Genomic DNA, 22,477 nt, shown 5'->3' on the forward strand with positions numbered 1-22,477 from the left:
AAAAAAAAATGCTTTCAACAAAATATGTATTTTGTACTTGTATGTTTTTCAGTATTTACAAAATCCTCAAGGTGCCTTCAGTATTTATATTTTCTGAAGACATTTTACAGGCTTTGTTTCCATTATATTGTATTACATATTTAGTAAAATTACTTTAACATGTCAAATGTGTGGATCTCCTCCTTTGCATCGCTGCATTGCTGCAACTAAATCCCTCCACTAGGTGGCAGCATTGGAGTTTCTACTTACGGTATGTGTCTGTTTCCTCTGAAAATCACTTCGTCACTGTTGAGCTGTTGAAACCAAGAAAATAATTCCTTTTGCATACTTGAATGTTGTCACTGCCTGGCTCCTGTGATCGTCTTCTGGAATGTATGACGTTTAGTTTCAGACTCAATAAAAACATAAAAGTTAAACTTTTCTTCCTGTCAGAGAAACACGACGGTTAAAGGGACACCAACATCTTCTCTGCACACCAGTCGCTTTATGCACCGTGGACGTCAAGAGGCCGTCTTCTGGAATTTGTCAAATGAGCTTAAAACAAATGTAGACCCAAGTTACAGCTGTGTACGGACATAAAGACACACCATTAAATCAAATGTATAGTTATTGCTATGCAACCTGTTTTTAACACAAATTCTTCTGATTTGAAGTCTTCTGATGTGAAAGGACGAGTAAAACTAATCCGTAAACTCGTCCAAGAAACATGACCAGCGTATTAGGAGGAATCCCAGCATGCACTGCAAGTTGAAACACTTGTTCCGCTGAACACACGTGAGGATACATCATGGTTGTTTCTTCTTTCGGGGGGAATTTTCTCCCGTATTTGACGGATGACAGTGTAGAGATATGACATGCAACAAAGGTCCCAAGGCTGGAATCATGATAATGAAAACAATGGTGACCTCGATGACAGCTGAATGGACGACTGTGTTGTCTGTCTAACTGAATATGGTTTACGCTCAGGGATGTTCGTGGTCAATGTTGACTGTCGGTAAAACAGCGGCCTCTAGTGTTGAAGTCCAACATTTTGGTGACAAAATGCAATAATCACATTGTGTTCAGGCAGCAGGGAAACTTCTTTTTTTAATTTATTTAAACCAGTTTTAAATAGTGAAGAATCATTTATCATATGAAGGATGCTTCATTTCTAGTAAAACATTTTCCAGACTAACCGCAGAGTCAAATCAGGTGCAGCGGCTGAAAAGCCATTTTGTGACGCTCCGCCATAGAAACTGCTTTCCTGCTGGAGACCAAGTATCCGTCAGATAGCCTTTAAAACTATACCGAGTGAGCTCGGATAAGGGCCCTTTACTGCTCGCCCTGCGCTTTACCCTGTCAATATAATGGGCTTATAAACGGAGCAATATAGACGACCTCAGCTCAGTATTTGGGCATTTAATCTTGGCTAGCTCTGAGCGGTTCAGAGACTCTTTACACAGGGACACTTGATGTCTGTGTGGATGGAGCTGCTGGGCGAGGGCCGCTTTGACCTGAAGGATTCCAGGCTGACGTGTGCGCCGTAACAGCTTGTGATCCCACCTCGGTGTCGGGGAGAGTGAAGCCGAGGCGTTGGCAGACGGAGACGATAATCAGACTCCACGCTCGCTGATTTTCAGACAAATTAAACGTCAGGGGAAAGCAGCGAGCGGGACCGCTGCGCTGCTTTGAAAAGCTGAGGCTATCATAAATTATTAATGGCTCCCCGTCACGGCCTCCCTCTCTTTATCCACTCGCTCTTTCGACCGTCCTGCTCTTCATCCATCCCTCCCCTCCTCCCCTCTTCCTTCTCTACTTTGTCCTTCCTCTGTGGTCTCTTCCTCTGTCATTTCCCCCTTCTTTCCTCCTGTGTGCCGGTCCTCTTTTCATCCCTCCTTCGCCACCGCACTCCCTCCCTCCTCTCTGCCTTCTTTTTGACTTCACTGATTTTCATCCCTCCCATCCAGCTGCTCTTCATTACCTCTACCCGCCTTTATCTTGATTACTTTTTCCTCTTCCGCATATCCCTTCTTCCTTTTCCTCGTTTCACTTCCCTCCCTCGCTTCCTTCCTCCCTCCTTCTCTTCAACCCTTCTTGCTTCCTGTTTTCTCATTGTTTTTCTCCTCTGCTGTAATTTGTCGTGGTTCCCATATTCTCGTCCCTCCTCCATTTGTCATTTCTTGTGTGAAACCTCTCTTGTCGGTAGCTCAGTTAGCTAGCAAACCTTTTAACTGATTGTGCTGAAGGAATTACGATTCGGGATTTATGTCCAATGCTAAAGTTCCGTGCAAACCTGCATTCTCTCTACTGACCAACAGGGGACGACTCTTTCGGTTGCAAAAATAAATCAGATTGTATCATTAGCGGGCCGTGGATTTTCTACCTGTGCAGGCTGTTTGCGGCGCGAACAGTTTAATGGCGGATCGCAACCAACTTGACGAGATGCATACCGCCACCTAGTATACCGGAGTGTGAGAACCCATCTAGCTGGCTGTCACCATGTAGATTAACCGGCTTCTCTAACATACAGAGAAACAGAGGTGAAATCTGATTGGACAAGAGCGTTAAGCAGAGCGCTTAACCAGCTGTCAAGCTGCGCCTGCGAGCAGCCAGAAGCAGACAGACAAGGCAGGGGGAAGAGACAAGACAGGGGCTGGTCAATGAGAAAAAAAGCTAGGGAAAAATAATTATAACACATGTAGTGTATTTGTGAAAAACAATTACATTATAAAATAGATATAACTTTTTATTTATTTATTTTTAAATAAAAAAAATAATAAAATTATAAAATAGCTTTAACTTTGTGATTCTCTTTAGGCCAGCAGAGAAGGCTTAGCAGGCTCTGACGGCCCACCATTGGATTGTATAGAAGTCTATTGTCACACCGCGGTGAGGGTTGTCTTGTCTGGGGTTTTTGTCTCGTAACTTCCTGTTTAATTTTGAAGCCTGACTCTCCTCTCGTTTCAGGTCACTTGCCCTTCCTCATGTGTCACTGGTCTGATTGTCTCCCCTGATTCCTGAGTGGTTCCACCTGTTCCCCATTGCCCTCATGTGCTTATAGTCTGCGTCTTCCCTCTGTCCTGTGCCAAAGTGTTTGTCCTTGTCGATGCACCAAAGCCCGCGTCCACAGCCATAGATAGAATTTTGCCCAAGAGTTTTGTTCGTAAGTAGTTTTGTTCTGTTTATTTTCCACTCCTTCGGGAGTGCTTTAGGTTTGACGGATTATTGAGAAAGTTGTTTGGAACAAAGGACACGATAAAGTGCGCCAGTACGACTATCCCCTGCATCTGGGTCCTCCTTTCAGTCCAGGCCTGACATCTATGAGAACATTACTCTACTTCTCTCGATTTATTCCGTCAGTAAACATTGTAACATTTGTTTATGGTCTCAATCTCTAGCTCAAAGTCTTCTTCAATACAGCGTAATGTTCATTTAGTAAATTGTGGTCCAGTTAGCATGAAGCAGGGTAAGCTTTAGGGCGGGCTTTCTGTGATTGACTGGTCGCTGCCACTACCAGAGCTGTATACGACGTCACTTCTCCACATTCCAAATATAGTAGCACAAAGTCACTCCAACCACCAATGGGTGACGATGACTAAGTCCACTTCTTACACACAGTCTATGGTGCAAACCAAGGAAGTAGTGGACCCTTCAAGTATCAAGGTGGAAAGTAAGGATGTGCATTTAACCTTGATGTAGATAGAGGACAGAAACCTGCGTCCTGTCACAGACCTGCAATTTTTTTTACACTGTCGCCGTGATCCTTTCTTACCTTCACCATAGTTCAATCTAGAGAGACTTATTTCAAATTTAACCATACATTTATTACATATGCATAACATTGGAATACTTTTCTTCTTCTGTGGCGATTGGACTCTATCCTGAAACAGGCAGTGATGCTGAGTTCTGATGATCAGGCAGATTCCCCCTATGAAGTTGCTGCGATCCGATGATGAATAAGGAGCATGACTGAATGCTGGCAGGAGGTGCCTGGGGTGGAGGAGGGTCGCATCTTGTTTTGCGCTGAAATGACAACTGACAGCAGCAGAGTGGAGAACCAATTTAAAAGTTTGAGAGCAACGATATGATTGGCTGAAGGATACGGTGCAGCATCTGATTGGATAATTTAAAGTGGTCGCCCTGGCCTACAGATGTCAGAAAGGTAGTAAGCAGACTCGGACTGAAGATATAGCTGTCCAAACCCAAATCCGTCACTTCATGTATTCCCCTAAAATCTGTCAGCAATGCTAGGAATGGATTAAAAATCAACACTTGTCAGTGTCTTGAGTATAGCTGAAACAGATCTTGATGTGGTAGGTAAAACAAACCAAACCGGCTTTACCCTGAGCAGAACAGCAGTCCTTGCTTCCGGGGGAGTAATCTGTCAAGTCACCTCGTTGCTGTGGAAAGCCGATGTTACGTGACACTGCGCACAGCGCTGCTAATCTACTCCTCCCTCCGCCTCGCTGAGAAGCACAAGTTTGTGAACTTCCCGCAGCACGTCAACGAGACACGGAGCGCTGGGGGGAGTAGATTGATCGAGAGGCGTTTGATGGATCCTGGCGAACAGATGGAACAGCTGGAAAACCCTGAAGTGGCCGTCCATCCTCGAACTCGTGTGAGCAAACTGAGACAGGGTTTGTAATGAGCCTATTCACCAGATTTAGAGCTGGAGCTTCAGCACGTAATGGTTCATACGACCCCCCCCACCCACAAAAAGATTAATTCCATATTTTACGTGGGCAAAATGGATGGAGTCCAAATGTTATTTGAAAGCGAAGGCCGCCTCAATACAGCCAGTAAAATATGAGCGAAATCTAGTCAAAAGGTTCCGAGCTATCGCATAGGTGAGGTGATCATTTTCCACGGTACTGAAATGATCTATAACTGCTTGTAACGCTGTCTGTCTTTCATTCACTCTCTCTCTCACACACACACACACACACGCATGTACGGTCCACCAGCAACCTCAGTGAGCTGCGATAATGGCGGCACCGATAATTATGATAATGAATCTAGCTTCTGTCGGCCGTCTATTGTCACCTGATAATGAGTTTGTCCCAAAGGTCACTGCTGTAATAGCTCATTAGCAGAGGTGTCAAAAGTATTCACATTCATTACTCAAGTAGAAGTATAGATACTAGGGTTTAAAAATACTTCTGTAAAAGTTGAAGTATCAACTCAAGCTTTTTACTTAAGTTAAAGTGTAAAAGTACTGGTTTAAAAACTACTTAAAAGTATAAAAGTAAAAGTAATGTAAAGGGAATATTTTTTTCCATTAAGGACAAACTCTTAAGCCGCGTCTCAGGAGCCTATAGTGCACTACCCCACCTCCCCCAAAACAATCATTTTTATAAAGGCCATAATGTTTTAAAATGTTATGTTGAAAAATGTGGGATGCACTAGGCTACCCGTTTCAGCTGCATATATGCCCATTTAAAATGATCACATTTTATTACAATGCAAATACATTAAAGTACCATATGTGTACTGAGCATTACTCATTGTGGAAAACAATACGCTTTTAATTTTTTTTGCCAAACAAAACAGAATGAGTGCAGATATGTGAGCCATCAGGTTGTATCAGTATTAGTGGCTGCAGTGAGCTGCTTTCCTCGACACATATGTTATAAACGGGGTTGTAGATTTGATATGGCCTCTCTCAATTCATGCTCAATATTGAGCTTAGATCTGTTTTTTTATTTTGAGAAACGCAACAGCAGGAAAAGACGAGCTCACGGCGTCGCGTCAAATCGCGCATGCGCAAGCGTAACCTGTTAACGGCGTACCGTAACCATTTACCCGAAAGTACAGGCATTTGTCCATGTATTTATTAATGACTTAGTTTTATATCCGTATACTTTGTACTTTTGTAATATGTGAAGCAAGCAGCTCATTGTTGGTAGAAGACACGAGCACCGTGGCTGGAGCAGGAGAGCTGCTCCGGGTCCAGAGAGCTGCTCCGGGTTCAGAGAGCTGCTCCGGGTTCAGAGAGCTGCTCCGGTGCGAGGAGAACTCCGCTGCTCCTCACAGGAGAGCTGCTGTTGCATCTTCACCCTGGGAGCGTTTAAAACGCAGATATAGCGGTCTACTTTTCGCGCGACATATTTTTCGACGCTCTCTGTCCTGGTGTGTGTGCTCAGCGCTCACCTGTGTGCGCGTGCACGTATCTGTGGGCAACGGGGCGGAGAGGTTTTTTGTGTGTGTGTTTTTGAACGATGACAAGCCGGAGTGAAAACAAACCAAAATGAAATAGTAACGAGGCTATTTTTAAAATGTAGGGAGTAGAAAGTACAGATATTTGCGTGAAAATGTAAGTATAGATACCCAAAATTTCTACTTAAGTATGGTACCAAAGTATTTGTTCTTTGTTACTTGACACCTCTGCTCATTAGCACCGCTGGCTAATGCTGCTAACGGAATAAGCTAAAATGGAATAAATGGAACAATGGACTGAAAGAGATGCAGCACACTACAACGTCCCAACAAGTTCTCCTGTTTGCCCCTCAGTGGCTTTCAGATAAAATTAGTTTGTCAAAGTGTGTTTTTCCCGGCCTGTCACGGCCCTAGCTTGCGTGTGTCTGTGTTCACGTATGCACGAGCGAGGTGGGCCACAGGAAATAGGACGGACGATGAGGGAAAATGCTAGAAAAAATAATATATATAAAAATGTAATTCTTCTTCCTATATTATATATTAATTAATTAATATATATTAATTAATATATAATAATTATATATATTCTTCTTCCTGTCTGCAACAGTCTGAGCCAAGCTTCTTTGCTAGCAACTAGCTAGCTAATACTAACTCACAAAATTGGGCGTATTTAAAAAAAGTGAAAGACCTGGGCCCTTTTCCTCGTACATGGTTCAACAAAGTCGATCAAATGTCCTATCATCCATCTTAAATTACCGAGAAAATTGACGTCAGGCTATGTAGGTTCCTCAAAGGTGGATCCGCACTCAAACAGTCTTGTTAATTCGAACAAGACGTCACGCTCCTCTTCAAAAGGGGGAGAAGTCAAACACAGATTCCATGATCTTGAAACGCTACAATGGCAAATAAGATCAGAGAAAGAGTGTCTTATTCCTCCCCTGACGAGCAGGAGATGATCATGACTACATATGATGAATTTAAGTCCATAATCATGGCAAAGTCTAATGGTGCGTTCACATCCAAAGCTTTGCGAATATTCGCAACGCGTTTGCTGTAAACGCAGCATAATGCCGCCTCCGCTGCGACGGATAGACATAAGCATGGCAAAATATCAGACAAGTTAAATGCGTAAGTGTTGGGAAAATGTATCGGCAAATTTTAAGTGCCTCATCACCCAAATCAATCAGATTATATTTATGTAAATGTGCCTGCTGGCAGTAGTATACAAATTATTATATACTTATGAGGATATTTGTACTGTATGCGCGTATATATTTGTATATACATGTATGTGTAGATTACCATATAACTAGGAGTTTGAATATGTGTATGGGCGGATCAGTATGTATGTATTATTCATAATCAGAAATTCAATCAATTGAAGCATTGAAAAGAAATTGTGTGTGATTCTCTCTATTCTTATCATGAGTCCACCTTAATAATTTTCTACAATAATGATATGTATGGTGTACTAATAACACTGTCAAATAATTATGAGTGCTTTAACACATCCATGAGTTTCTTAAGTGCTAAATAAACATTCCGAACAGCACGCCATGCAAGGGATTTCCCGATGTACTCCACATCGCAGACACTACAAACATGTACCACTCGCAAAAAAGCTCAAGGCTGTGATCCAGTCTGTGCCGTGTAGTGTTCAATGTACGGCTCAAGGAGGTCTCAGCAGAATCGTCAGCGCTCGTGCAGGAAGTCATGATGATGTGAGAACGGATCTTGGCGATCTCGAAGAACTCTCTCCCTATAAAACTAATATAACTAATATCGCTCCTTCATCAATGAGGAAGAGAGCTGTGTGGAACCGAAAAGCCTGACCTGCGTCATCTTATCCTGAAAATTATACAGCTAACTCAGTAAGCCAGGTACGAGGAATGAGCAAACACACACACACACACACACACACACAGTCAGCGTTTACAGTCAGTGTTACTTACAAACCCCACCATTTAAACAACTATTTCGTATTATATACACCCATTTACTTGCCTGCTGTCTTCTTCATCTCTGCCTTTCATGGCGGCTTTAAGAGGTAAGCTCAAAACACAAGTGACGCTTGAAAAGCAAGTTTTTATCGCACATTTTTAATTAATTATTCTGAACAACTGAATAAATCCCTTTGGATAATCCCTCCATCGCCCCGTCTTAGTGCTCACACGGAGGATCAAGTCCTTGAAGCTTTGCTTGTCTTGAATGACATTTGCACACACAAACGCGCACACACTCACAAAATGTTGTTGCAAAACTGACAACTTTTTATTATGGAAAGTGAACAATTTTTTATTTGATTAGAGTATAAAGAGTGTACAATTCTACAATGGTTGCGTGAAACACATGACTTTCACCCAGTAGACCACTCTTCGTGTCCCATGTAAAACCATGTTGAGTATAAATTATCTTTTTTACTAACTTTAAAGAAGTAGTTTTGTTGCCTAAACTTTACCGCTTGTTTCACAACGTTACCCATGTGGCATTGTGTATTTCTGCAAGCGTGACATGGCGCTGATCTGAAACCTATTTGTGGTTCAGAAAGGTCAACAATCAACGTATCCTGTGGTTCGCAGAAACTTGCGATGCCAACATTTCTTCTGACGACTCAGTTGCAGAAAACATTTCAGAAGACTTTAAACTAACACTTTATCACTTCTGGACCACGCTCATTTTGGCCTTTTTCTGTTTCCGGTGAGCAATTAAGCAATAAGGTACGAGAGGCAGTACTGTGTCGTCAATAATGCACTGTGTACTGTGTCGTCAATAATGTACTCTTCAAGGGCAAACCCTTGAACAGCCTCTCGTACCTTATTGCTTTTATAATACGGTTACCTGCGACTTTATAAATAGTAATAGTAAGCTCCCTTTCAGCACAAAATAGTTGTAGCCACCAAACGTGTATTGCATTTCAGCGACAGAGAAAATAGTCCCGCCATACACATACGGGACTATAAAACTGACTGCTGGTTGAAAGCAGGGTGGAGGATGCCACCGATGTAAAGAAGTGCTCTCGCTGCTTCTGTTCGACTTTTCTCCGTCATTTTTCTCCTCAATGATGTTTAGAGAACTTGCCTCGCGTCGGGAAATTACCGACGTAATTATCTCTCACTGGAAATTATCATGATTTTGTGATCAAACCCTTTTCATTTCTCATCTTAGTTTCCAGTTTTGTGCACTCGCTCCCCGCTAACTAGTCTGCTCTCAGAGCGTTATCTGCTCTGCTCTCCTGATTGTGAGCCGTATCAACGTTTGACTGTACAGCAGAAACAGGGACCGCAAATACATTATTCACCGCTGATATTCTCATCAAAAGTCAATCCCCCTAAAATATCAAAGTTTACACGAACATGTTTGGTAACTGTCAAGCTTGAAATGACAACTAACGGTCGCGCAATTTAAATCTACCTGTTATTTTATGTGCACATTGATATGGAACGTTTTATATGTAAACAGACTGTACAGAACTTTATGGCTGAATAAAGTACACCCTGTGACTCACTCTCAACCAATCAGAATGCTTGATTTGATCTACCCGTATTATAATTGTGTATATTCATGAGTGCATGTGTAAGAATGTGTGTTTGTGTGTTCTAATATGACCAATACTCACTAACCCAGCACTGCCTCATTAGCTCGGTGCAGATGGATGTCCCCGGTCACTGCATTTTCCCTCAGACAAGGTCTTGCTATTGCTGCCAATAGGGCATCCTAATATAAATGAATTGGCCCCAGCAGGTTCTCACACAGGCACTTGGCAGCCCACCGATAGGACATTTTCTCTCTAATGCAGGCCTTATTCTTCAGCCTGGGACCCGGATGACAAATTCATCCTCATCCTGGGATCACGAAGACCTGTCGTTAATCTTGCCACAGAAGCTAGATCATTTTGAGTTTTACACATATTTTAGACACAGAAAACGAGGGCTTGGGAAAAAATGTTGACAATTGGGTGTTATAGTTATAGTTCTGGCCTTTTAAGTGAATCACAGATTTATTGTTGCTGGATGCCTGCGGGAGAAATACAGTTCACATGTCAGTAATTCACAATCAGTTTATTCATTAGTACATTAATCACAGTAAATCTGATGGATGAACATTTTATGTGGAGAGTCTACTAGGTCCACGGCCCCCTTTTTCTTGATATGATCATTTTCAGCCTCCTCCTTGCCATGCATGCTGGACAGCAGAATGACCACAATGCACTTGTTGCTTCTGGTAAAATTCCAAACAGACTTATCCTTGGAGCTTTCAACTTTGTGCCAAACTCTGTCGGCACTTAAATTTTTTCACAGCAGAACATTGTTAAAGATAAATAGCTTGAAATAAAAAGGCTTAAAGGAACAGTATGTAACATTTAGGTGGGTTTAATTGGCAGCAATGGAATACAATATTCATAACTATGTGTTAATCAGTGTATGATCACCTGAAACTAAGAATTGTAAGGTTTCCGTTACCTTAAAACAAAAAAAGTATATCTCCCTCGGGGTCAGGTAGTCTTCCTCACATTTTCCTTTAACGTTATCTGACAAAGCAGCCAAGAGGACAGAAGACAGAAGGGCAGAGGACAAGATGTCTGTGTTCATCACTCTTTATAAACTTCACTCAGAAATTGTATTTATTTTATGAATATTTTGCATTTGTTTGAAGTGAGATATTAATTACTTTATATAGGGCCTTTTGCAAACATAACTGTTGCTGCTCTATAAATAATATTTAGATTTATTTTAAAAATAAATATAAATAAATCCTGTTCTGCATGTATTAGTTTTTTTAAGTCTTTAGATGCTTTTAAAAGCAAGTATGTAGTCATGGAGAAAGGCAGAGTATTGATAAGAGTATAGCCCTACTAAAGATAACTCCTTAACTTCCAGGCCACCGTAGTTCTGGAAAGGGAGGGGTGAGCAGAGGGGTCTTTAGTTGGTTGCAATCTGCAACACACCACTAGATTCCACTAAATCTTTAAATAAAATAAATCAATAAATTAGATGGAGAAAAATATTGTACGAATCTGAGATATGTATTTAAGGGTTACGAGTATTTGTGTCTACAGTCGAGCACAACCTTCAGAGCACCTTCACAGAGACTGTCAGTCTTCTCAGGATCCTCATCACCACACCCATGACAACAGCTGAATCCGAGAGGTGTTTCTCTACATTGTGTATATATATATATATATATATATATATATATATATATATATATACACACACACACACACACACACACACACACTGAATTGTATGAATAAGATGTCCTTATTATGTCAGTGTTGGAATAAATGATAAAAATGTAACTGCAAAGTAGTAATGCATTTTTTATACCTTTTTTGCATTGAATCTTACTAGGATGTTTGCTGAAATTGATTGGCTGGCCCCACCCAAAAGAAAAATCCACCAGCCGCCACCGGATGCGGATGAACAAAATGGAAACCTGCGAGCAGTGAGAGTGAATCAAGGTCTAACCCGGACTACGAACAACGGTTGTTGCCTTCTTGATATTTGGGCAAACGGGACCTTCTTTTGAACCTTCCTCCTGTGTTGACTTTCATGCCACAGGGAGCTGAGGGAACATTCTCACATGGCTTTAAGTGCATTTTGGTTTACGATCTTTTTTTTTTGTGAAAGGAAACTGTAGTTAGGGAAAAACAATTCACAGCAAACACATTCGAAATTTGAAAACACCCTTTGGCAATGGCAAAAATATGTAAAACATAAGTGTTCTTCCCTTCAGGCGCCCATTTGAAAAAGGCAAAGCTTTTATGAAAAGACTGCAAGTTAAGGGTGTTTTTTTCTGTAGCAAAACAGCAATGTTTGTTTTCTGAAAATGTGGACTATTATTTAAAATGGAACATGATTTGCAAACAGGGCTGTGTGAATGTCAGTGCCGAGCTGTCTTGTGTGCTCAAAAGCATTTGAAGAAAGAAGGAGAGGAAAAAAATTGTCCCCATAAAAGATATTGCCCATAAAAGTCAGGGAAATTGGATTGCAGTCAGCCATTTTGCAACCAGAGTATGTGTCACAGTTTAATGACTCAGTCAGCCATTTTGGCTTCTGGAGACATGACTTAATCAGGCAATTAGAGCGGCGCTTGATTAATATGACTGGACTGGGAGCAAACTCAGCCAAGAGAGAAATGGGCCGGTGAGTGAATAATCACCACCGGAGTGCTGGAGCGCTGCTGCGTGAGTTATAGTCATCAAAGATTAAAGGGGAAATAAACTCAGATTTTTAAATATGGCCGTGGCGCTCAGCTCCTGAGTATGGTGATCCATGGGCAATTCTTCTGAATAACCGGAAAAGGATAAAACTTCAAAGACGTTTTTTTGCCAATTGAACAATAGGGATACCTCCGGGGGCTAAATAGAGGAATAGAGTAATGATTTTAAATACTGCCTCTAAATCTTAACTTTCTCTTTTACTTTTCTAAATCTTGAGATGCAAGAATTATCATCATCATCATAATCAATACTTTATGAGAGCGATTCTTTTGGCCATCTCTGAACCACGATGCAGCATGACATCATTGAACTGCTGCTTTGGAAGGGGCGTCATGAGACTGATCATAAAGCTGCCGACGAGGCAACAATGCTGAACATTCAACAGCTAAAGCGTAATACCGGAACTTTAGAGCCAACTTTCCTAGCTTTTAAACAATACGCTATTGCATAAAGTGCTAATTCAATTACGTTGGATGGTTAGTTTGCATGCAAGACTCAGAAGAGCGTTGAACCAAATCAATACTACATGTGCACTGACTCCGTTGGTCCACCTTGCAGAGTTAGCAGCACAGCGCTAACTTGCTTGGATGCTTGTAAAGTCGTCAAGTATACCTTGATTCGTAGCTACCCGGTGCTAAACTCGTTGACTTTAGGGTTAGCAATGTGTAGCTAACCAGGACATTTCTGTTAGAAAAACAGGACCAGGACTCGCGGGAGTTGGGCTTTTTATTTATGAGATGACCTCATGGGTTATTGGCTGTTGCTACAGTACGCGTCCACAGGAGTTCAGGGAACTGGATATTACAGTTACAGGAAGAGATTGGAGGGGAAGTGTGACTGTTTTCATAATAGTTTTTCACAGTAAAAGTTCAGTTTAAGTCACGGAATGAACAGATTAATGAATTGAATGAATTCACTTCAAAGCCTACAACCTTTAATGGCTTAGGGGGTGTTCTAGCCTTGTCACTCGGCTTCAAGCATCAGGGTTGGACTGCCAGTTATATTTGGCTGTAATAAGCACATTTTCCAGAATTTATATTTGTTGCTCAGCAGTCTTTTTTTTCTGACATATTTTGGTCCAGGCTAAATCAACCATGGGAACCCATCAAGTCGAACAAGTTGGGTCTTTCAAGAAGATATTCTTGAAGGTATCGCACGTGATGATACTCTGGTAAGGGTTTGCATTACTTGTGTGGTTTGAGCCAGGAAAATAGTTGAGGTTGGCTCACAGAGCCGGCTTCTCGCAATGCGAGGTCACCGAAAGATGCTTCACCTCCATGTTAAAATGTGCCGTATAGTCACATACTACTTCAGTCAGGAGAGACATGAACCCACTAGGCAGAGAGAGAATCATATTTAAAAGGAGGCCGAGGCGAGGTGATAACAATGTGTCCGCTGTGCTAGTCGGGTGGATGTGAGCAGCTGATGAGAACAGATGATTTCCTGATTGAAGGAGATCATGAGAGGCGTGAGTGGCAGGATGAGCTGCAGGCCAAAGCATTCGAAGAGTACAGTCATCGTGACTGAGCGGTGGATCTCTGGACCGGCGGGGATCGATCTGGGTGGAGAATGCGGACAAAAGTAGTGCCCCCCCTCGTTGCCACCACTATGAGCAAGGGTCCTTAACCCCGAGTATGCAGCCGTGTGAATGTGTAGTGTCAAACAAAAGCACCACGTCTTCATAAGAGTCCGAGGGTTGGTAACCCCCTCTTTTTAAAAAAAGCTTTCCATCCCATAAGGTGCAGAGAAACTTTTGTACATGCACACAATCGGTTTGATCTGCTCTGTTGATTTTACACCAAATCTGTTTAATCCATTTGTTTGTTTAGTTGTTGTAACCTAAATTAATAAAGATGGTGGTTGCCAATTAGCTTCAACTAGACACTTTGCATCTATGCGTTATATCTCCCTTGGTTTATGTTGAGATTATGTAAACTCAGGAGAGTTAATTGGGATTTTCTTTTGGAATAATTAAATTCAACTTGTGTTTGTGTTTGTCTTTGGCTTTGCGATCATGGAGAATGCCGTGGTGGTGCTCAGTAAACAAAACGACACCGAGGTCCACCACACAGGTGTTTTTAAGACCTCTCCTCGTGACTGTGTTTGATTGACATCTTTCCTCACTGTGTTGTTTCACCTGTTGAGGCAGGACGACCATGCAGAGGACAAATGGGGGACAACTGAAGACGCCTGCGTGGCTGAGAGGAGGGTTTTATATTTGTGCGACTTTGTAGAAAACATTCATGTCTCAGCTAGATAGTTCCTGTTAATGTCTACACATGAGAGAGAGAACCTATTTTACCTGATCAATGTTTGTTTTTTTACTATGTTTCTTGAGGACCAAGGAGGGTTCCTGTTTTCATGTAACACAACTCACTCCATTACCTTTATTCTGCTTTTCGTCTATCATATACCAGGAATCATGGTTCAAGGTTACGCTTTATTATCATCATAATGAATAAAATAACGTTGACAATTGGTTGTAGTGAGAAGTAGTTCCAAATGAAATTCACAGATGCAACGTGTAGAGTTGAGGTTTATGAGAGGAGTCATCTATTCACCGAGGCGTGCCGAGGATGCCGCTCAAAGCCTGAGGAAGGAAGCTGCTCTAAAGTTTGGTTTGGCAGCTGATACGTCTGCATCTATTGCCAGACGGCAGCAGGGTGAACAGGCTGTCACTGTTAGGATCCCTTGATCTCTGCGCAGGCACCTCTTGTCACCAATGGAGCTCAGTAGACGGGTACCAATGATGTTCTGGGCGGTTTTAATCCCCCACTCCTATCGGAGCACTCCTATCCTGGGCCGTGCACGCCAGTTTTTAATGTTTACAGTTGGGGATGCGTTTTCTAACGCTTGTTCATAAAAGTGAACCCTCTTAACCTTACAAGCCCGACGCTCTCTTTTTTTCTCTCACGGAAAAAATAATTGTTTTTTTTCAAAACTAAAACTGTGCTATCTCCTCATCCACAGTTCCGATCTAATTTATTTAAATTGCTAACAAGGAAAGGCTTAAAAAAACACAATATATATTACATTACATTTAGCTGACGCTTTTATGCAAAGCGACTAACATTTTTGCTCTATACACCATTGACACAGCAACGGGGCGCAATTAGGGGTTAAGTGTCTTGCTCAAGGACACATCGACATGGACTAGCTGAGCCGGGGCTCGAACCACCTCCTCTGATTGAAAGTAAGGCATGCTAACCACTGAGCCACAGTTGCCCATATATAAACATAAAGGTTGACAAGCTTACGAACGGGGAGGCACACGGACAGGCAACACACAGTAAAATCCCACACTGAGGCAGGAGACAAACAGGATTTAAATACACTGGGGAGGGGCAGGTTGATTGGACACAGCAGGGAACAATCAGGGACAATCAACAGACAACCACAGGGCCAGGAAGTGCAGGGAACACAAAGGACACACGAGACAAGGGCCGTTTCTCAATACACAAGTACACAAGTACGGACTTGTGAACTTTTGCAGTCTGGACTTCAGAAGTACGGTAAATTGGAACGGAAGCTTACTTGATGACATCATCACGTTGGCAGCTCTTTCTTCACGCACGTATATTTAAAGAGCCAGTGGCGGGAAAAGGTATAGAAGATTGCTGTGGATACAACGTTATATTAGATATAATATATATTAGATATTAATATATATGAATTTATTAGATATAATATATACTAGATATAATATATATTAATATATTAGATATAATATATATTAGATATAATGCAGTTATAATAAAGCTGCTTCTGATTATTATATATATATATATATATTATTATAGATATATTATATAGATATATTACACATCTATATATTATATATAATAAGAATGGATCGGACAAGGAGGATTGCGGTTGCGGTCGGCCATCTCTATCAAGAAGCCGAAGAGGAGGCGAATCCTTCAAAGAAGAGCCGTGATGCAGTGGAGGACGGAGAGGTCTGTCTTAACATTATGCTTTTTTTTAACCAGGCTACCCATTGTTCTTCTTTGTAACGTGTCCTCCCACGTATAGGTTGACTTGACAGTTTACTTCGTACACCCAAAGAAATAATGTGGTTTAATATTGTGTAAAACTTAGATTTAATATTTTAGGGACGTGATCATTTAGTTTAATGTAGTTTCTGCTGCTGTTGTACGGTACTGGTTATACTGGGAGGTGTATCTAACATCTATTCTCTTCCACATTGGATGAAGGAAATACCTCAAAAACTAGATTACATAGAAAATACCTTTACATTAGAACACTGCTCATGTTAACATTTATTGCATGGCTGTTGTAATATTAATATATAATCTATCCAGGCCTAATAAACTGGCAGGTACAGAGGAGTTTTGATACAGTAACATTATAACAGTATTTAAATATTAAATCCATTAGCCTATATTCCACACACCTACCATTTGTCTTCTTGGTCCGCAAACATCAAGAGGTTGATCATCAGTACAGTTAGATACACAAACACCACTACATGTCTCCTACATTAGTTGTAGGAGCCAAATGAGATCAACATTGTTCCTAAATGTCTACACCGGGTGGCGCTGTGTTGTGTTCTGGGAGTGGCTATATAATCAATCAGAGTCATGATTGACGGCAGGTGTTGGACCCCGGAAAGGGCAAAAGGTTTTGACCACTTCGACGGTAATGTTGGGCAAGGGTAATTGTTAGGCATCTAGGAAGCCTATCCATGTCATAATTGAAAGACAATAAATCATCTTACTCGATACAATTTGTCGTGGATCACTAAAAGAGGACAAAGGAACACTGTTGATCGAGGCACATCATATAGCGCGTCAGCCAGACCTACCCGAAGGGAAAAACACCTCAGTAGCCCGGGTATAGGACCGGGCTCCTTTAACATTAGTCATTAAGCAGGACAGACACAAACAGACATTTCATGTCTACGATCCAGAGATCATGGAGGCTACAGTGACTTCTGGACTCTGGTAAGATAGGGGTGTGTTTTTACACTGCCTGTCGAGCAGTAACATACATAGAAACCTTCTCCAGCATAAGCAAGCACACAGGTCAGATATTAATACTAGTAGACTAGTAAACAATTCATATTTAAAAATAATTATTTATTATTATGAAATAGTCAAAACACAAATAAATATACTACATACATTAATGTTACAACAATTAATAAACAATGTTTCAAAACAATATCCTGTTTTAGTTTTTTTAACAGGACCAAAGTCCTGTTCAGCAATATGCACAACTGAAGGACCAAGTCCCGATTCTTTCTGTGTTCTGGTCTGAAGCTGACCTGAGACCAGCCTTCAGGCTCTCCAGGAACAGGATCAACATGGTCTGAAGCTGAGACCAGCCTTCAGGCTCTCCAGGAACAGGATCAACATGCTGGTTCCAGATGCTGCCCCGGTAAAAAAAACATGGATGGAACCACGAGCTTGAGCTGCTGGTGACGGTGTACTGGCTGCTGGTGGAGCCTTCTACTGGGTCACCTCAGTCATCTCTGCCATGTCACAGTGTGCAGGACCGTCCACAATGTGGTGGAGGAAATGATGACGATCCTCCATAGAGTTGTGCATTTCCCCAAAGCAGAGGAGATGGAGGAGGTGGGGCCTTGCCAGCCATGAGGCGCTCCGCTGTGCTGCCGGTGCCATCGATGGGTGTCACGTCCGGATTCTTCCTCCTGCAGTGCAAAAGAGGGCATTTATATATATATATATATATATATACATACAGAAACAGAAAACGGAGCGGGATCAGAGGAAGGCTTGCTGCCCAGAAGGACTGCCTGCATGTCTGGTCAACGTTAAAGTTAAATTAAAATGTAATTATAATAATAAAACGGATTTAGCGTTACCTGTAAACAAACAATAGACTATTGAGACCAAAAGATTGTTCGTTAGATTCAACCAAACCGAATTATAGCTCATGTTTAACCGTATAACAGAGACGTCAATACCGCCGGCAAATTTCAAACAGACTGGCCGAGATCAGGCTGTTCTAGCCGGGCACCGTGACGCTGAGCCCCCGGTGCTGGTTTACTGACGGTCCCGCTAGAGGATTTTTTAATCGGCTGAATCTCGACAAACCGAAGACCAATTTGATTCTTAAACAACTAACTTATCGCCTAAAAACATCCTAAAATTACTTTGCGTGACTTAACAGCAGTAGTATTTAGAAAGTTTCAACTTGCAGTTGTGTGTCGTTTCCTTCGCCATTTCTTCATTTGCTGGAGTGAAATGCCGCCCTGCCGTTGCTGAATCAAACGGCTGCTGGTCCCCCCGAAGTAGCGCTGGTAGCGGCACTCATTCCGACACTCTTCCTGGAGGAGTCGGAGCTGTATGTGCCTACGGATAATATTATGAACCCAGACACGATGGCGTTTGATGTTCCGACGTGTGTGGGACTTCCACAACAAGTATAAAGCAGAACTAGTGGTTATTTCAATGGTGGATGGCGGAAATGGTAACTGTTTACACGGAGATGAGCCACGAAGATAAGCTGCGCCCCCTTTCCACCACGAAAAAGCAAATGACGCAAATTAACCACAAAGAGCGTTGCGATGATTGGTGTGAACGTAGCATAAGAAGTACCGCCGCAGCTGAGCTTTCTTTACGGAGATGTATGACGACCATGTCAGGAATAACCGCCCTGAGAGGAAGGCAGTGAAGATGGCGTCCACTGAGGATCTGCTGGCGAGGCTCCAGGCTGACTAGGATGTTGTTTTGAGATGTTTCTCAAAGGACGAGCAGACTTTAACAGGGACAATGACAGCTGACTTGAAGCAGGTATAGGAACACCCTCCTGTGACAGTGACATGTACAAATTGTCTTAGACATGCTCCTAGAGCGGCCAGCGTGGTTATCGGGCCGACAGCTTCACTCGCATTCCCTCTCAGCAGGGATCCTCTCACATCCGCTGTGGAGACTGACTTTGTTGAGGAGATTAAAGTGACCATTGAAGGTGTTAAACTCACCTGGCAACGAGGCCTCACACGTGCTTTTGCAGCCTGTGATGGTCTGGATCGCCTGCCGGGTGTCCTTGGAGGTGAGGTCTCTCTCTGGTATCTCCGGAGGCCTCCGCTTTTCCTCCTCGACGCCAGCTTTCAGTCTCGCAGTGCAGAGCCACAAATGCCTGTGTGATGGCCACAGGAAGACCTTTTTAAAGCTGCATGGTAAAATAAGCATCCTCCAAAACACTGACTGCTTCGAGAACAGCAGGCAGCTGAATTCCCAGAAGATAGAGTCACGTATGCAGAACAATAATAAGCAGTGGATAATTCCACCGTGAAGGAAAATAAGTGTAAAAAGTGTTTTTCCTCGCAGAGCCTTGGACCAACTCCAACCTCATCAGAGGGGGACATTTATTTCAGTCAGAAATGCATTGGCTTTAATTTCACGCTGCGCGCATTTTGATACCAGCAAGAGGGTGGGAAAAGAGAGGGAGAGGGAGAGACACAAAGAGGAAGAGAGAGGGGAAGAAATTAAGTTTAATTTTCTGCCAAAAGTCACCAAAGCAAAGACAATTATAGTTGATAAACTTAGAAACAAAAGGAGGAAGAGAGGGGAAATGAGACGAGGGAATGTTTAGCTATCCAGTTAATGTGAATTCAGGGGAGGCCATTGAAATAATTGAATTTGTTGTGTTTGATGTTTTTAGATTTCTGCAAATGATGCTTTCAAAACTCCTTCATTTTATATGTGCAAGTGGAGTCAAAGACAGGCTATGAACAGAGAGAAGCTGTGTTGATGCTGTTGTTGTTGTGGGGGCTCCTTGTGTGATTGCACTTTAAAAACAGTGGGCAGTGGAATGAGGGGACAAAGGGATAAACGCTTGAAATTATATTTGTGGTTGACACATACATATATTTCGTCCTCTGACAGCATCTTTGTGTTCCAGCATCACATCGTTTGTTGTCACTGGACTGAGCCTTTTATGCATAATGTCATCTTTTACCATCTCCGCTCACCCACTGTTGACTCAAACATAAAGATTAAAGAAATATTAGGATGGCATAAACTGTATGCATGCGTATGTGTGTGTGTGTATGAACATGTACAATGGCTCAGTGTCACAAACTCATCAACAAAGAGACCATCAGCGATCACCACCAACTGAACGTTAGAGTCAATAAATGAAACAATACCTGTTTATTTTGCACTGGTAAATATATCCTCCTCAAAGGTTGAACATCCTTCCAAATCTTCATTCTCTCCAACTTCCCTAAACTCCAAAGTCCTTGGTGCTCTGTCAGAATTCTCTCCGCCTCAGTTTGCTTTCAGCCGCCTCCTGCCCGCTTTACTGTACCTGCCAAGAGCTGCTTCTATTTATGGAGCTGAGAAACCGCTCCAGAGACCTCATCACAGAACATGCATGACAACGCAACACAGGTTATCACCCGGCAGCATCGCCGCTATGTCATCGCACCGATGGGGAATGTGTAATTATGAACAGAAAGACAACAAAAGAAAACACTACAGTAGGGTTTTAAAAAGATCTTATGTGACAAAATGTTCATCTAATCCTCAGACAGGCCCTTGACCCTCCGAGTCTAGACTCAGAGCCAATAAGCTTTTAAATGCTCTGAAGATGATGACTGGAGAGAAACCTTGTTCCACAGCAATGGCTGAGTCACCACTCTGCTGCAGAGACATAAGCAGGCTGCAGAGGGCATGGCCCTACACGAACACACACACACACACACACACACACACACACGATGAGCAAGGCAGAAATCTGGCTGTCGTCTGTTGATTTCCTGTGGAACTGAGCCACTATAGACGGATAGGAAGATGTTCAAATGCTTTTTTTTCTGTTTTCTTTTCGATTTTCATTAGCCAACCCATTGCTGTGTAGCTGCAGGGGGTTTTGGTGCAGACATACACGAATTGTGAGGACATACAAGCAAGTGTTATTCAAATATCTTTCTTAGAATTAAGGTGTAAGTACGGTGAGTACACACAGTAAGTTTAATATCACACACACACACACACACACACACACACACACACACACACACACACACACACACACACACGCACATTAAAATCCAAGTCAACTCCTGAGGGAAATAGCTGGCTCTCTAGATGCTAAAAATCCTGCATCATATTCACAGTAAATAGACTGAGGACACACACACACACACACACACACACACACACACACAGACGTATACTCACGCGCACACACACACACACACACACACACAGACGTATACTCACGCGCACACACACACACACACACGTAGAGTATCCATCTTGACACACGAATGAGGAACTCTATCGAACACAACGTGCATCTATCTTCACCACATGCTCGTTCTGAAATGTAATATGTGCTTGAAACTGTGTGATGACACGAGGACAGTGATGGATGACTTCATAAACCAAGTCCAGCACGAAGAAACATGTTCTACATGCACAAGCGAGAAAGCAATTACAGCAGAGATAATTTTCATACACACACACAAATGTCAGCTCACTCCTCTTCATCCAACAACCTCTGCCTGTCTCTGTTCCCTCCGCTACCAGTCAACTTCTTTTTCAAATATTTGAGCTAGTGGAGCTGCACTGTGTGGTATTTGACATGATCAGTCGGCTTGAAATTAGATACATTTTTTTTACTGACAAGGAATCTAATTCATGTTCAGTGATTCTCGTGGTCTGACGTAGCAGTATAATTATAATTGTGGTTTAATGTGCTCACCGTGTCAGGAAATGTACCCCGAGTCGACCAAGTGGAGGCAGAATGTGAAGCTTTTCAATCACAGGAAGCCGTCGCTCTAAACACACCTCCTCATATTCTACCAATCACAAGGTTATTGTGTGTTCAAACCACCATTCTGCTCAGATTTAAAGTTTAAAAAGGCTAGTTTCTCGAGTTTCCAGTAGCTTTTTCTAATTGTGATGGAGCAATCGGTTGGAAGACTCCATCAGATATTTATATATATAGTATCCTCCCTCTGAATGTTTTTGGGCAAAAAGCAAGGAAGACCTTTTTTGGTGTTAAAAAGCTAAAACAGTTGTACACAACCTCATCTTCAAATTCTGTATTGGGGGCATTGTAGGTAAACCACCCCAAAAAATGCAGAGCAAATAAAATACTTTTCAAAGTCGTAGATTTGCAAGA

This window comes from Taurulus bubalis, assembly GCF_910589615.1.
Source record: "Taurulus bubalis genome assembly, chromosome: 11".
Classification (NCBI taxonomy): Eukaryota; Metazoa; Chordata; class Actinopteri; order Perciformes; family Cottidae; genus Taurulus; species Taurulus bubalis.